General features: G+C 39.1%; 1 protein-coding gene across 1 annotated transcript in view; it reads right to left on the bottom strand.

Moving 5' to 3' along the window:
- The window catches only part of FANCC (Fanconi anemia, complementation group C), a 388004-nt gene that overhangs the window by 187412 nt on the left and 194208 nt on the right, over positions 1-6384 (bottom strand). The window lies entirely within an intron of this gene.

The raw sequence follows: 6384 nt of genomic DNA, 5'->3' as shown, positions 1-6384 counted from the left end.
TGGTGCCAATAGTGTTGACCGTGGAGCCGAGCAAACTGAAGCTGTGAACAATCTCAATCTCTTCACCATCCATCCTGATGCTACCAATTGGTCCAGTGTTGAGAATCTTTGTCTTCTTGACATTGAGAGCTCCCCTACAATAATGATTTTATACAATATTTATCCTTATGTGACTGAATTAGTTCACTCAGCATAATGCTCTCCAGTCCCTTTCAAGTTAGGTAATAATTTACAATGTTATTGCTCCTGCGTGCTATACAGCACTCTATTGTGTGAATGTACCACAATTTCTCAATCTATTCATTTATGGTGGGACTTGGGCTGTTTCCATGTTCTTGCAATGGTCAATAATGTTATTAACATTGGTGTACAAATCTCAGTTTTTGCCTCAGTTCTTATATTCTCAGGTATATTCCAAGTAGTGGAATAGCTGGGTCATATGGAATTTCCACGTTCAGCTTTTTTGAGGAAGCGCCAAACTGCCTTCCAGAATGGTTGCACCATTTTACAATTCCACCAACAATGTATAAGATTTCCTTTCTTGCTACATCCTCTCCAACCTCTATTACTTGCTGTCCTGTTAAACTTTGCCACTGTTACTGGAGTGAGATGGTACCTCAGTGTGGTTTTGATTTGCATGTCTCTTACTGCCAGTGATTTGGAGCATTTCTTCATGTGTCGGTTTGCCATTCGAATATCTTCCTCTGTGAAAATTCTTTTCATGTCCTTTGCCATTTGCAATTGGGTTATCAATCGTTTTCTTGTGGAGGCCCAGGAATATTCTGTAAACTTTTGTTATAAGACTCTTGTCTGAGATGGAATTACCAAATGTTTGTTCCCAGTCTGTAGGTTTTCTTTTCACCTGATGGAAAAAAGATTTTGATGTGCACAGAGATTTAATCTTCAGAAGGTCCCATGCATCAATTTTATCCTCTTTAAGAGATTGTGCATTTCTGGTTATATTTGGCAGTCTCTTTATATCTTGGACTAGTGCTTCTAAGCTTGATCCCAGTTTGTCTCTTAAGAACGTTTTGGTTTTGGGCTTTAGTTCAGGTCTCTGATCCACCTTGAGTTGATTTTTGTGTATGGTATTAGATGTGGATCCTGTTTCAGCTTTCTACAGGCGGAAGTCCAGTTTTGCCAGCACCATTTATTGAAGAGGCTGTCATTTCCCCATTTTATAGTGTTGATTTCCTTGTCGAGTATCAGTTGATCATAGATAGCTGGGTCTATTTTTGGGTTTTAAACTCTGTTCCATTGGTTGATATACCAGTACCATGCTGTTTTCGTTACCACTGCTGTAGGTCAGGGAGTGCTATACCTCCAACCTCATTTTTGTTTCTCATAAGTGTTTTGCTTCTTTGGGGTTCTCTTGTCTCTCCAAATAAATTTTATAATTTCCTTTTCTTATTTTCTTTATTTTTTAATTATTATTAATTTTAATGAACGTTTACAGAGACTGAGGATTCCACTATTTCATTGTTGCACTTTTCTCTCTGCCCACTCCTCCCTCCCCCAATTTGCTCTTCTCTTTGAAAAGTAAAAGAAAAATTTTTTAATTGTTATACAATCCCTCCCCTGAAGTCCACGCCACTATACAGCCTTCATTCTGGACTTCTGTCATGACAATAATACCTAATCATATATCCCTTTTAAACAGATAGCTTCCCTTTCAATATTCTTGAAAAATGAATTTGATATCTGGATTGTTGTCGCATTAAACATGCCGACTGCTTTTGGTAGGACTGTCATCTTCACCATATTGAGTCTTCCTATCCATGGACAGGGCACATTTTCCCATTTCTTTAAATCTTTTATTGTGTCCACAGAAAGCCTTTTTACAGACAAAGATATCTGGATGGTCAATAGACACCTGATATGCTCAAAATAACTGGCAATAAGATAGGTATAAATCAAAACCACAATGAGCTACCATTTGAACCCAGGAGCAGTGGCAAAGTGTAACAGGATAGCAAGTAATAAATGTTAGAGAGGATGTGGAGATAGGAATTCTCAAATACTGTTGGTGTAATTATAAAATGGTACGACTACTCTGGAAGGCTATTTGACATTTCCTCAAAAAGCTAAACACATAAATTCCCTATGACTCAACTATACCACTACTAGGAATATATCCCAAGGAAATCAGAACTGAGACACAAGTGGAGATTTGTACACCAATGTTCATAGCAGCATTGTTCACAACAGCAAGAAATGGAAACAGCCCAGACATCCAGCAACAAATGAATGGATTGAGAAAGTGTGTTACTTTCACATGATTGAATACACAGGTATTAGGAGCAATGATTTAGAAGAATACTAATTAACTTAGGAGAAATGGAAAATATCATGCTGAGTAAACTGACACAGTCTCATTAGTACAAATACACAAAAGATCACTGTTGTCAAAATAGAAGGATAACTAGTAAAAGGTTCATGAAGGTCCAAGAAGGGAATGGGAGGGAGCAGAGGACTGACGATGAGCAAGGGGAAATCAGAGGTTGTACAACTTGGTTGACAGAGGGAGGAGGTAAAGGAAAGGGAAAGATCCAACTGCGACCTGGCGGGGTAATGGTAGGCATAGTTCAATGGTCATTGATTTTATGAAGTATGAAACCCAATGTATACAAATGTTGTATGTAATCAAATATATTTAAAATTTTAAAAAAAGGAATTTTGGTGGCTAAGTGGGTCAGGAATTAAATGTAGATGTTTGAACCCACCAGTTGCTCCTAAGGAGAAAGAAGAGTGATTACTTGTGTGATTACTGCTTCTGAAAATTCTCTGGAGGATCAAACATGGGTCAGTTTGAAGTGGATAGTAAGTGTGAAAAACAATGTATACAAACTTTATGAATTTTGTAAGCAAACTAGTATAAAAGAAAAAAAAGGAAAGTACCCATAATTCTTAAAAGGTTTTTCATGTAAGGGAAAAAGAAATTGACATTTTCTAAAAAAAATAAAAATATTACTTGTATGCTGAAAATTATCCAAAAACGACTGGAGGAACATGTCAGCAGAAAACTGCTAGATGTGCAGGCTGGGTTTAGAAGAGGTAGTAGTACTAAGGATATTACAGCTAATGTTAGATAGATCTTGGCTGAAAGCAGAGAGTACCACAGGAATGTCTACCTGTGCTTCATTGACTATGCAAAGACTTTTAACTGTGTGGATCACAACAAGCTGTGGCTGAAACTGAGTAGAATGGGCACCCCAGAACATCTGATTGTGTTTATGTGAAACCAACACTGCATGGTTCAAATTGGGAAGAGGATTCGCTAGGGATGTATTCTGACTCCATACATTTTCAATGTATATGCAGAACAGATTATCCAGGATGCTGTTCTGTACGAGGAGGAATGTCGCATCAGGATCGGTGGAAGATTCATGAACAATCTGCGTTATACAGATGACACAACCCTGCCACTTGCTACAGAAGGTCAAGGACTATAGCTTTCAATATGGATTGAAGCTCAACATCAAGAAAACAAAGATTCTCACCACTGGGCCAAGTGGCAGCATCAGTATGGATGGTGAAAAGTTTGAGACAGTTAACAGTTTTAGTTTGCTTGGCTCCACAGTCAACACTCTTGGTACCAGCAGCCAGGAAATCAAGAGATAAACTGCACTGGGAAAGTCAGCTGTCAGGTACGTCTCCAGAGTACTGAAGAACAATAACGTCAGGCTGGAGACTAAGGTGTGCCTGATCTGGACTATAGTCTTCGAAATTGTGTGCTATGCATCAGAGAGTTTGACCATGACTAGGGATGATAGAGAATTGATGCCTTTGAGCTGTGGTGTTGGAGAAGTGTTGAATATACTATGGACTACTAAGAGAACAAACAGGTTTGTCTTGTAGAGGGTGAATCTAGGCTGCTTCTTGGAGTCAACGATTCTGAAGCTTCGTCTGACATACTTTGGGCATGCTGTAAGGAGTGACCAGTCCTGGGAGAGGGATATCATATTTGGGAGAGTGGAGCGACGGCGCAGGTGAGGAAGACTCTTGATGAGATGTATCAATTCAGTGATTGGGAGAGTGGGAGTAGGTGTGTTGGAGACAGTGAGGCTGGCATAGGATATCGCAGGGTTTACGGCTCTTGTACACACAGTTGTTATGAGTTGCAAAAGAGTCAAAGACACATAACAATAACAACAACTATTAACATGAAAGGAGTTTTCTTTTTAAAATATTTTTCTCTTCAGTGGTGCATTTAAACTATTCACATTCAGTGTGATTATTGAGAGGCAAGGTTTTATTGCTATCATTTTGTTGAGTTCTTTTTGGTGTTGTTTCTAGTTACTTTGATCCATCCTGATATCTGTTGCAAGAAGAACATCTTTGTAAGAAGAACATCTCTTAGTGTTACCTGCCATGCTGGTCTTGTGTTTACAAACTCCCTCCGGTCCTGCTTTTCTGGGAATATCTTGATCTCTCCTTCATATTTGTTAGTCAGTTTCACTGGATACAGTATTCTTGTTTGACAGTCGTGTTCTTTGAGTGTTCGATATATGTCATTACACTGTCTTCTTCCTCGCATGGTTTCTGCTGAGAAATTGGCACCAAATCTTTTCTGCTCTCCCTTATAGGTTACTCTTTGTTTCTCCCTCACTGCTTTCACAATTCTCTCCTTATCTTTAGTTCTGGCAAATGTGACTATGAAATACCTTGGAGTTTTTCCTTTTAAAGTGTATTCTATATTGTGTTCTCTTGGCTTCTTGAATATATATTCTCTCATTCTTCATTATGCCTGGAAACTTTCTTCTAGTAATTCTTTCCCAACTTTTTCAGTACCTTTTCTTGCTTCCTCTTGTTCTGGGATTCTGATGATGCACATGTTATTTATTTTGTTAGTGTCCCAAATTATTCTTAGGTTTTCTTGTTTTACCTTCTTTTTTTCTTCTGCTTTTTGCTCCATCAGATCAGTGGTGACAATTTTATCTTCCATTTCACTGGTTCTGTGTTCCATCTCTTCAACTCTGTTCATGTGTCCCTCCATAATCACACTGAATGTGAAAGGATTAAATGCACCACTGAAGAGAAAAAGAGTAGCAGATTGGATAAAAATGCAAAAAATCCATCAACTTCTTGTCTACAAGAAACACACTTGAAAAATGAAGATAAACAAAGACTTAAAATAAAAGGGTAGGGACCCACGTCCCCCGTCTTCAGTTATCGCATCACTTCCCCCACCCCAGTCCGCAACACCTGCCGCCAGCTCTGCATTTTGGGGCTGGCAAAGGTGCTATGCAGACACAGTGGACAGAGGGAGTGGATTTGAACTGGGACACACCCCTGCACCTTTGACCCACGTCCCTGTCTTCAGGTATCGCATCACTTCCCCTGCCCCAGTCCAAGACCCCCACAGCCAGCTCTGAATTTGGGGGCTGGCAAAGGTGCCACACAGACGCAGTGGACAGAGGGAGTGTATCTGAACTGGGACACACCCCTGCACCTTTGACCCACGTCCTCCATCTTCAGGTATTGCATCACTTCCCCGCCCCAATCCACGACCCCTGCCGCCAGCTCTGAATTTTGGGGCTGGCAAAGGTGACACACAGACACAGTGGACAGAGGACTTAAAGAAAAAAACAAAACAAAACCAAAAACAAACAATACAAAACAAAAAACCACACAAAAGAACAAAAACACATAGACCAAATTTATAGCATTTGTCAACCTCACTTTAAAAAGTTGTCCAATATTGAAGATTTAGTTTCTTTAGACTACAAACTGCTCTTTGGCCCTACCACATTGGTCCCACCAAGTTAAGCAAAAGGGAGGAACTGGAAATCTCAATAGAGAAGTAGTGACGTCAAACGAAGAACCAACTATCACCTTAGTTTTCAAAAACTCTTCCACTTCAATGTCTTGAAATAAGCAGGGTACCTCACTCACCACGCAAGCCCAAAACAAGATATCTTTACCCCAAAAAGACACAGTAGCAATGGATTTCATGAAGCCGGAAAGTCTGATGGAACTTTCTGATGCAGAATTTTAAAAAAAGATGATTGAATGTTTTCAATGGATGAAAAACAAACTTGAAGAATAACAGGACACTACAGTAAAAAATCAGGAGGAACTTAACAAAAACAATCCAAAACAATGCAGAGAAAACAAATGAGGCATTAAAGGCACTGGAAAAACAAGAAATCATAATTCAAAATATGAAATCTAAGATTTCTGATGCTGTCAACATGATGGAGGGACATACAAATAGAGGTGAAGAGATGGAAAACAGAATTAGTGAAATAGAAGATAGAACTGTCACCACAGATATAACTGAGAAAAAAAGCAGAAGCAAAAAAGAAGGAAACAGAAGAAAGCTTAAGAATAATGTGGGATACCATTAAAAGAAAGAACATCCACATCATTGGAATCCCAGAA

Source organism: Elephantulus edwardii, unplaced genomic scaffold (genome assembly GCF_000299155.1).
Source record: "Elephantulus edwardii isolate Elephantulus edwardi_28Jun2011 unplaced genomic scaffold, EleEdw1.0 scaffold00238, whole genome shotgun sequence".
NCBI lineage: Eukaryota > Metazoa > Chordata > Mammalia > Macroscelidea > Macroscelididae > Elephantulus > Elephantulus edwardii.
This window is presented reverse-complemented; position numbering and strand designations above follow the sequence as displayed.